Source organism: Equus quagga, chromosome 9 (genome assembly GCF_021613505.1).
Source record: "Equus quagga isolate Etosha38 chromosome 9, UCLA_HA_Equagga_1.0, whole genome shotgun sequence".
In the NCBI taxonomy this organism is placed as follows: domain Eukaryota; kingdom Metazoa; phylum Chordata; class Mammalia; order Perissodactyla; family Equidae; genus Equus; species Equus quagga.
The window spans coordinates 3,181,340-3,191,954 of NC_060275.1; the positions used below are offsets into that span (position 1 = coordinate 3,181,340).

Sequence of the window (10,615 nt, forward strand, 5' to 3'; positions counted from 1 at the left end):
GCCGCCGAGCGCCCGCGGGCCTCACGGGGGAAAGGGGCCCGAGCGAGCGAACGGGAGAGCTAGAACCGCGCCGGCTTCGGCGGGTTCCATGGCCCGGCGGGCCGCGGTAGGGGCGTTGGGCGCGGGCGCGCGGTGGGGGCGGGGAGGGCGCCGTGCGCATGCGTGCTCCGCCATTCGGGCCTGCTGCGGACGGACGGCGAGCGGGCCGCGATCTCCCAGCAGTCCCGGCCCTCCGACGCCGGCCCGACGGGCGAGCGGGCCGCGGTCATCCGGCGGCCTGGGCCCTCAGTTGGCCAACCCGAGGGGGCGGGCGGCGAGCTGCGCCGGCGGTGGGGCACTTGGGCAGGAAAGGTGCCCGTGGCAGAGGCGGAGGACAGGGAAGCGCAGCCGGGGCGCCCTGCGGGCCGGGGCTGAGTGTGTGTGCACGCGCGTGTGCCACGTTCACTACACTCGTCGTCCCGCGCCGGGAAGGCGCCGGGGCACCCTGCGCAAGCTGGAGTGGCCAGGCGCCTGGGCACCGAAAGTTAGCCAGGACGTCCGGCTTGCACGGAGGGAGCCACCCGGAAGCCAGTGTTGCTGCGGTGTGATGTAAGACATTAAAATGCAGTGTCACACGTGCCGGTCTGGTTTGTTGTCCGCATTCACTTCCACTAGATCCCAGCGCAGCCACGTGACGGCGAGCGCGGCTGAGGTCGCGGGGCGGGGTCAGCGGGGGGCCGGAGCCTTGCTAGGGAAGCAGAAGGTGGTCTCACGGAGCCGAGCGTCTGCAGAAAGATGGGCTCAGAGCGACCAACAGTGATGCCCAGCTGCGTGTAAGGTGTCATGAGGGAGCAGAAAGGTCCCCCAAAACACTGGGGACCACGGGGCAGGGAAGACACAGAGCTACTCAGAATGTTATAACAGACGTTTAAGAAGTCCACGGAGGTCTTTAAGGACAACGTTAATTACAATCAGAAAAATAAATAGGAAGGCCCTCTTTTCACTGATTCTTGGTAAATGGTTGCGTTCTAACAGATGGTAAGAAAGGGCTTTCCAGGTGCGGGCAAAAGGGTAAAGGAGGAAAAACCCCAAAGTTAATGGAGAGTCAATCTGTAAGGTGTTTTACATGCGTTGACTTATGTTTACACATCTTCGTCCAGTTCCTAAAAAAATCTAGGCAGATAATCATGTTTAAAAAGAAACAAGCTCAGAGGTTATTTAACCTCCAACATCCGCCAACCAGTGAATGACAAATGGGTTTTTTCACTTTATCAATATTTGCTGTTTTGAACTGCTGCTTAGGTTTTAGGGCTTTACATAAAATACTTCTAATCGTTACAACAATCCTGCAACCGTTTACAGGTGATGGTACTGTTTCACAGATGATGATACTGAGGTTCAGGGGGTTAATTTACTTAAGTAAGCCTACATAGCCTGTAAGGAAATCCAAGACTCAAACCAAATCTGCTCACCTGTTAATCCCGTGCACCTAGTTGCATCAAAACAGAAAGCTACATGAGTTTAGAAAAATACGACAGTATTTCCATATGCATATTAGGGCTGGAGTAGGATGTCAGGTTGAGAAAATAGACTGGAGGCAGATCATAAGAATCCTTGGCCATTTGTAAACCAATTTGGATGATGATGTGTGTATAAATATATACCCTATTTTGTTCTGAAAAGAATTTGAAGTAGTTTATATCAGAATAAGGTAAATAGATGAGGAAGTCAGGATGAAGGAAAAAAGAGTAGGAAGTCACAGGGAGTAAGTATCTAAACTAATAAAGTCCTATGTGGTTATGAAAGGCAAGTAGGAAATTGAACTCCAGGTTTCTTAGGCCAAGTAAAGGAGTAGGCATGGGTAGTTACAAGATTCTCACTCACCCATGAAAGAGCTGTGTCCCTATATCTGTATGCCTGTGCACTTTCCCAGGATTCTTTTTTTTTACCATGCATGCATACACACACACACACACACACATAATATCATCTGTAAACAGACAATTTTATTTCTTCCCTTTTGATTTGGATGGCTTTTATTTCTTTTTCTTGCCTAATTGCTCTGGCTAGGACTTCCAGTGCCATGTTGAGTAGGAGTGATAAGAGTGGACACCCTTGTCACAATTCTTAGTGGGAAAGCTTTGAACATTTCACGATTGAGTATGATGTTAGCTATGGATTTCTCATATATGGACTTTATTATGTTGAGACCCATTCTTTGTATAACCAATTTATTGAGAGTTTTTATCATGAAAGGGTGTTGAATTTTGTCAAATGCTTTTTCTGCATCTGTTGAGATGAACATTTGATTTCTCTTTCATTCTATTAATGTGGTGTATCAATTTATTGATTTGCATTGCTTTCCATGGATAAATTCCACTTGATCATTGTGTATAATCCTTTCCATGTGCTGTGTGAATTCAGTTTGTTACTATTTTGTTGAAAATTTTTGCACATATTTATCAGGGACATTGGCCTATAGTTTTCTTATAGTGTATTTTGCTTCAGTATCAGGGTAATTCTGACCTCATAAAATGAGTTTGGGAGTATTTCCTCTCTTCAGTTTTTGGAAGAGATTGAGAAGGATTGGTGTTAATTCTTTAAGTGTTTGGTAGAATTCACTGGTGAAATCATCTGATCCTGGACTTTTCTTTGGTGGGAAGTTTTTGATTGCTATTTGAATCTCCTTACTCATTATTGGTCTGTTCAAATTTTCTGTTTCTTCATGATTCAATCTTGGTAGGTTGTATGTAGGTTTTCTAGACTCATCCTCCTGGATGTCTTAGAGGGCTCCATAGAGAGCTGCTCTTTTCTTCCTTTCCAGTTTTAAATTGATAACTATATCAGACATAAAAAATGGGGCATAAAACGTATGCTCCCCAGATCCACTACACAGGGCACAGCTAGAGAACAGGGCCAACACCCTGGAAGACCCGTGTGTGCTGCTCCCTGAGGGGGTCCTTCCTCCTCCCTGGATGACCCACCCCTCTCTCCCCCTCCCCCCACCCTCGGCCGTGGATCTAGAGATACTCTCCCTAATGTGCTCCTCCCTGAGGACATCCTCCTCCAAGAGGTACCTGCTTTCCTGATACTATGATAATCATCCCCTTGACTTTATGATTGTGCAATCTCCTTGATGACTTTAAATAAATGAAGTATTGGTCAATTGGTCCAGTTTTTTAACTTTTTCTTAAAATTCTTCTGTGTCTTTCTTCTTTGTTCAATATTGGGCTTGTGAGGTTCGTTGATGTTGATGCGTGTAGCTGTAGTTCACTTATTTTCACTGTTATATAGTATTTTGTTGTAAGACTGTGCCATAGTTTATTCATTCAATCCACTTTTGATGGACTTTCAGGTTATGTTCAGGGTTGTTTTGTTGTTTTGTTTTTAGTGAACATGCTGCTATGAGTGTTCTTATACTTGCCTTCTGGTATTGATTTTTTTAATACAGTATGAAAAATATTTGTATCTATTATATTTTGCTTTCAATTTTTCCCAAGTCATCGGAGTTTACTTTCTCTGCTTTCTTGCCTTCTTTTGAATTGACATTTTTTTTCTCATTCTACCTTTTCCCCTTTACTAATTTGAAAGTTATATACTTTTTTCTATTAAGGACACCCTAGAAACTTCAAGATGATACTTATGAAAGTAGAATGTTAATCAATATATTTACCCTTCTAATTTACATACTATTGTTCTGTGTTTTAATTCGACTTTTAAACTGCAGAAGATATTATTATATTATTTTATTTAGTCTAATTTGTCTAGATATACCAATAAATGTCCCATTTTTATGTCCACTGCATTCCTTCTTGTATCTCTGACTTTCTTCTTCTCTTTTTTTCTGTTTCATATACATACTTTATAATTTCACTTAGTGAACATGACTAGTGGCAAACACTCTCACTTTTTGTTTACCTGAAAATGTCTTTGTTTTGTTCTCATTCTTAAAAGATACTTTTTCTGGTTAAATAATTCTAGGTTGACAATTATTTTCTTTCAATCCACTGAAAATATTTGATTTTTAGATTGGCTGCTGTTGTGGGTGATGAAGAGCCAGCTATCAGTCTTCATTCTTTCAGAAGTCATCATCTTTTCCACTGGAAGCTTTTAAGACCTTCTCTCAGCCATTGGTGTCTTGCAGATTCATCATGGCGTGACTAAGTGTGGATTCTTTTCATTTATACTTTCAGGGATTCATTAGGAGTTCTCAGGAATTATTCTTACAAATAGGGCCTTGACCCTGCTCTTTCTCTTTCTCCTAGAATTCCAACCAGATTTATGATAGACCTTATCACTTTATTCTCCATGTTTCTTAACTTTTCTTTCATATTTTCTGTCTCTTTTTCTCTCTGTACTGCATTCTGAATAATTTTTTTAGATTTATTTTGCAATTCATCAATTTTATCTTCTGCTATGTCTTCAGTTAAACCTATCTATTGAGTTTGATTATTCAATTATTTTTTGTTTATCTTTTGTAATTTGGTTCTTTTTCAAATCTGTTTGGTAAATTTTTCCAACTTTTTAATGATAAAATCAAACATACAAAAATATGTTGAAAGAATAGTATAATGAATTCCTGTATGACGAATACCTAGATTCAACAATCTTAATATTTTTGCCGTATTTGCTTTATCGATTTATTTTTCTACCAAACTGCTTGAAATAAACTGCAGACATCACAACGTTTTATCCCTATATACTTCAGCATGAATATCCTAAGAGTACTGGCATTTTCTTACATAACCAAAATACCATTATTATAACTAATAAAAATACTAGTAATCTAATATATTTAATACCTAGTCCATATTCAAATGCTCCCAATTGTCCCTAACGTTTCTTATTTTCCTAATCAGAATGCAATAAGGATTCATGTCTTAAGTTTTTATTGTGCCTCATTTATTTTTAACAGTTTTACTGAGATATAATTAACATACAATAGACTACACATATTAAAAGGTGAAGTTTGATAAGTTTGGGGCATTTCAAGATATGAAACCATCAGTAGAATTAAGGCGGGAACATATCCTATCACCCCAAATGCTTCCTTTTCCTCTTTGTACTCCTTCCCTCTACTCCCTGCTCCCCAATTCCCAGGGAACCATTGATCTTCTTTTGGTCACTATATATTAGATTGCATTTTCTAGAATTTTATAAATGTGGAATCATACAATATGTATTCTTTTTGTCTAACTTCTTTCACTTGGAATAGTTATTTGAGATCTGTCTATGTTGTTGCATGAATCAATAGTTCATTCCTATTTATTGCTGAATAGTTTTTTTTTTTTATTGAGGTATAATTGACATATAACATTATGTTAGTTTCGGGTGTACAACATGATTCAATAATTGTATATATTGCCAGATTATCACCACAATAAGTTTAGTTAACACCCATCACCACACATAGTTACAATTTTTTTTTCTTTGTGATGAGAACTTTTAAGATTTACTGTCTCTTAGCAACTTTCAAATATACAATACTGTGTTATCAACTATAGTCACCACACTTAACATGACATTCCCAGGACTTACTTGTTTCATAAAAATGTGGAACACCACAAATTTGCATGTCATCCTTGCACAGGGACCATGCTAATCTTGTCTGTATCATTCCAATTTTGGTATATGTGCTGCCAAAGAGAGCACTGTATAGCATTTCATTGTATGGATTACCACTGTTTCTCTATCCACCACCTGTTGTTGGACATTTGGGTTGTTTTCAGGTAGTGACTATTTTAAACAAGGCTTGGACTAAGGAGAGATAAACAAGGCTTCTTATGCACAAAACTGAAGGAGGCGCTCATCTTCCTTTTTGTGCAAATGTTCCACTTGCCTCACCCTCATACCAGCCCTGATCACAGATAAAGCTGCTATGATTGTTTGTGTCGAGTCTTGGCATGGACCTGCTTTCCATGTCTCTTGGGTGAACACTTAGGAGTGGAATGGCAGGGTCGTATGGTAGTTGTGTCTTTAATTTTTTTTGCTAAACTGTTTTCCACAGTGGTTGTACAACCTTCCGTTTCTACCAGCAATACATGACATTCTAGTCCCTACTAGCTCACCAAATTTGGTATGTCAGCCTTTTGAATTTTAGTCTTTCTAGCGGGTGTGTTAACAGTATCTCATTGTGGTTTTTATTTGCCTTTCTCTAATAACTACTGATGTTGAGCATCTTTTCTTCTGCTTATTTACTATACATGTATTGTCTTTGGTGTAGTATCTGTTCAAATCTTTTGCCCGTTTTGAATTGGATTGTTTGTCATCTTATTACTGAGTTGTAAAGTTGTTTATGTATCTCAAATGCAGTTTCTTTGTCAGACATATGTTTTGCAGTATTTTCTCCTTGTAGGTGGCCTGCCTTTTCATCTCCATAACAGTGCCTTTTGAATGGTATAAGTTTTTATTTTTTTGAAGTCTAAATTATCAATTGTTCCATCATTTTGTGTCATTTTTAAGAAATTTTGCGAAACCCAAAGTCATTAAGATTTCCTGTGTTTTCTTCTGGAAGTTTCAGCTTTTAGATTTAGGTCTTTCTCAATTTTGAGTTAATTCTTGTATGTGGTATGAGGTAAAAAAATGAAAAGTTTCTTTTTTTTCAATATACTATCCAATTTTTCTAGTACCATTTGTTTAAAAGATTACCATTTCTCTATTGAAATGCCTTGTCAGCATTGTTTAAAATTAACTGGGAGCTTGCCCTATTGCCAAGTGGTTAGAGTTCCGTGCACTCTACTCCAGTGGCCCAGGTTTGTAGGTTCGGATCCCGGGCATGGACGTACTCTACTCTTGGCCATGCTGTGGAGGCATCCCACATACAAAATAGGGGAAGATTGGCATGGATATTAGGTCAGGGCTAATCTTCCTCAAGCAAAAAAAAAGAAGAAGAAGATTGGCAATGGATGTTAGCTCAGGGCAAATCTTCCTCAACAACAACAAAAAAATTAATTGCTCATATATGTATAGGTCTACTTTGGACTCTATTCTGTTCTATTCCTTTATTCATCTTTTCTCCAATGCCACACTGTCTTTATTACTACTATAGCTTTATCATAAGTCTTGAAACCAAGTAGTGTTAAGATCTCCAACTTTTTTTTCTTTTCAAAATTGTTTTGGCTATTCTAAGTCCTTTTTGACATTTCCTAAATTTTAAAATCTGCTTGTCAATTTCTTTAAAAGAAAAAAAAGGCCAGCTGAGATTTCAAGAATTGCTTTTAATCCATAGATTGATTTGGTAGAAATTCACACCTTATCAATATTGAGTTATCCAACCTATGACCACAGTATCTCTCTCCATCTACTCAAGTCTCCCTTAATTTCTCTCAACTATGTATTGTAGTTTTTAGTGTTGAAGTCTTGCCCATCTTTGTCAAGTATATCCCTCCTAAGTATTTCATATTTTTGATGTAAAATTAAATATATTGTTTATCTAGTTTCAAATTGATTGTTCAATATTGGTCTTTATCCTGAAAACTTGCTAAACTTATTTATAAGTTATAGTAGCTTTTTCTGTAGATTCCAAAAGGATTTTTTAAATAGATGATTATAATTTCCACAAGTAAAGTGTTTTACTTATTTTCCAATATGGAGTCTTTTATTTCTTCTTCTGGCTTTATTGCACTAGCTAGAACCTCTAACACTAGTTCTAGTGCTAATGGAGAGATGTGTTAACAGCAAATACCCTTTTCCCCCTGATATTAGAGAGAAAGAATTGAGAGTTTCACCATTAATATGATATTAGCTATAGGGCTTTTACAGTTGCCCTGTATCAAACTGAGGACATTCCCTTCTTTTCCTAGATTGTGAGAGTTTCTATAATCAATGAAGGTTGGATTTGCTAAAATTTTGTTAAGAATTTTTGCATCTATGTTCATGAGGGAGACTAGTCTGCAGTTCTTTAGTTGCTGTTGTTTTGTTCTTGCAATGTGTTTTTCTGGTCTTAGGACCAGAGTGACACTAATCTCACAGAAGGAAGTGTGCAGTAGTCCTTTCTCTTGAACTTTATGGAAGAGTTAGCATTAGCTCACTCTTCAAGCCATAGAAACACAGTTTGGCCTTTTCGATTTGTTGTTGTGATTGTTGTCTGTTTCTCAGCTGTCAAGGATTAAAGTTATACCAGCAAGTAGGATTCAGGTTAAAGGCAAAGAAGGAAACAGAAACACAGGGCCTCAACCATTTGCCACCAGGCATATTGACGCGTTGAATCTCTTTCAGTTTTCTTAGGGACAGAAGTGAGCATCGTGACTCCCATTGTACAGGGGCTTGTTGAACGAGGTGGAGTCACTCGCCTAAGACAACGTAAGTAAGTCTTGGAGCACAGACTGGAAAGCAGATCTCCAGGGCTCCAGATCCTTGTGCTCTTTCCTACGCCAGATAAGCAAATCAGAGTATATGCCTAGTAGTTCCGTAAACTAAGATCGGGGAGTGTGAATTTGAGTTCACTCCAGAGTTATTTAAATTCACAGATTCCAAATTGAAGTAGACTCTGAAATCTGCCTGAAGTTGAAACTCCTGAAGTAATTCCAGGAATAAACAGACTTAGTTTAGCACCTAAGAAAATGGAAATAATATGATTATAGAAATAATAACAATAATTTATAATGAGCAGATGAATAAAATGATTGCTAAATCCAAGCTAGAATTCGTAGTGATACCAGTGGGCCTCATCTCATGACTCTCTCAGGCAGCGCTCAATAGCCCGGGAAAATGGACACAGTCCCACATGGAAGGGATGGTGTGAGGACCAGCAAGGGACTGACTTGGGGCAGGCACGTGGGGTGCTGAGGGAGTAGGAGGAATCTAGGGTGCAAAAGCATGGTTCCACAAAGCACAGTTAGCTGATTTGAAATAAGGAATGATGTTATTCAAACAGCATTTGAATAAGGAAGCAAAGGATGCATGAAGGGGAATAGTGTCTGAGAGATAAGGAAACAGTGAGGCTTAATGGGGGTGGAGGGCACGCTCAGCAGTGATCGAGTGGAGCAGTTCAGAAAAAGAAAGTTTGCCCTCAGTGCGGGGACTCTAAGACACCAGAGGGGAGAACAGTTGTGAACAATGACAAGTTCTGGAGTGTGGTCGTGTAAGTGATTGCTTTATTTTATCTGTTGGTCTATCTATCACCTATTTATCATCTATCATCTATCTATCAATCTATCTATCTATCTATCAATCTATCTATCACCTCCCTGCGATTCACTGAATGCTCACCGTGCACCAGGCACTGTGCCACCCTCTTTAACGACAGTCCCCCTGTCACTCCTGTAACTACAAAAGTAATGAGTGGAGAAACTGCGGAACATGAGGGTTAAATCTGCTAGAAATTTAAAATGGCGTTAAGGACAGAACGCAGATTTTAGGCTCTTTATTCCAAAGACTACTATTAATTTATAGAGATACAGTGTTCACTTTTCTAAAACTATATAAAATAACAGATTCAGCCCTGAGAAATGCTAAAGAAGGAACAGGCAAAACATCAAAACTCCAAATAAAATTTTCGCATTATCCTAAAGATATAATAGGGACAAAGAGGCATTTAAATTAAATTCGGGGGCATTCTGAAATTTCGCATCTTTCAAAACAATACCTCTTTATCCCCTTTGAGTGAAATGCTTTATCTGTGTTCTCGCTTGATCCTTATACCATCTGAGGCAGACAAGGAGTGTTAGTCCACTTTGACACGAGGCCACTGAGGCCCAAAGGGGCGAAGGGACTTTCTTGCTCGAGGTTGGTGGAAAGTAAACAGCAGAGCTGTTCTCCACAGGCCAGATCTGCAGCCTGAGCTTCCCCCACGTGGTCTCCACCCGCACCATCGCCATGTCCCTCGTCCAAGTCTATGCCCAGATCCCACACCAGCTCCCTCCAGCCCTCGTGTGTCCTGGACTCTACTTTTTTCTTTATTCACCTGCACCCAGGATCGAGGCAGAAGTACCTATTTCAACTCTGATTCCAGCAGCAGAAGATGTGCTCACTCCTCACATGAGACACATTCTTCATGGACCAGCAATTCAACGAGGTTCGTTTTTCATTGTATGGCTTAAGGGCTTCGCATTGGTGGGAAGCTGTGTTCGGTCACAACAGGAACTACCCAGCACGTTCGTCCTGTGGCTGCAGACTCATCACCAGCCAGTTCCTGGGAAAAGGTGATAAACTCTCTTGGAAGGGACACATATATCTCTTCTGACACAGCTACATGGACTCTTCTCCAAACTCTGCAGCCATCCTCCCCATTCAGTGAAATAAAGTGTAGATTTACTGTATTTAATTGCACTCAATAAATCTTCTGAATTTCCGTTTCCAGAAAATGTCCCCAGGCAGCATGGAGTATGAACTTCAGTGACATAAACTATCTTTCCCGAAGTATGACCTATGTGTATACTTCCACTTACATAAATAAAAACACACCACGTGTTCTGGTATTCCATGGGAATGTCACCCTGTGGTAATTTTGCAGGCCCACTGGCCTTCAGCCTTGACGAATAGCTTCAGTTCATTCTTCCAGGAAATTGGAGAAGCTGTTTTCATTCCGTGTTGGGAGCAGGAGTCTGATCATTTTTCTCCTGTGTAGATAACATATAAAAATGTTCTTAATTGTCTCTCATATTTGGAGGCAGGAAACCATCATCTGTTCAATTCC

The 10,615-nt window shown here is 39.9% G+C and overlaps 1 long non-coding RNA gene and 1 other non-coding gene across 4 annotated transcripts; one reads left to right on the forward strand and one right to left on the reverse strand.

The window, feature by feature from the left end:
* Nucleotides 1-3: 3 nt before the first annotated feature.
* LOC124244527 (uncharacterized) lies at nt 4-10,232 on the forward strand. 3 transcript variants are annotated; one of them, XR_006890064.1, is made up of 3 exons: nt 4-106; nt 8,197-8,280; nt 9,743-10,232. It is a non-coding gene; the product is annotated as an uncharacterized LOC124244527 (long non-coding RNA). The 3 variants fall into 3 exon arrangements; XR_006890065.1 differs by lacking the exon at nt 4-106 and adding an exon at nt 472-812; XR_006890066.1 differs by lacking the exon at nt 4-106 and adding an exon at nt 480-588.
* LOC124245216 (U6 spliceosomal RNA) lies at nt 5,525-5,631 on the reverse strand. Its single transcript, XR_006890221.1, has one exon. It is a non-coding gene; the product is annotated as a U6 spliceosomal RNA (small nuclear RNA).
* Nucleotides 10,233-10,615: the final 383 nt, after the last annotated feature.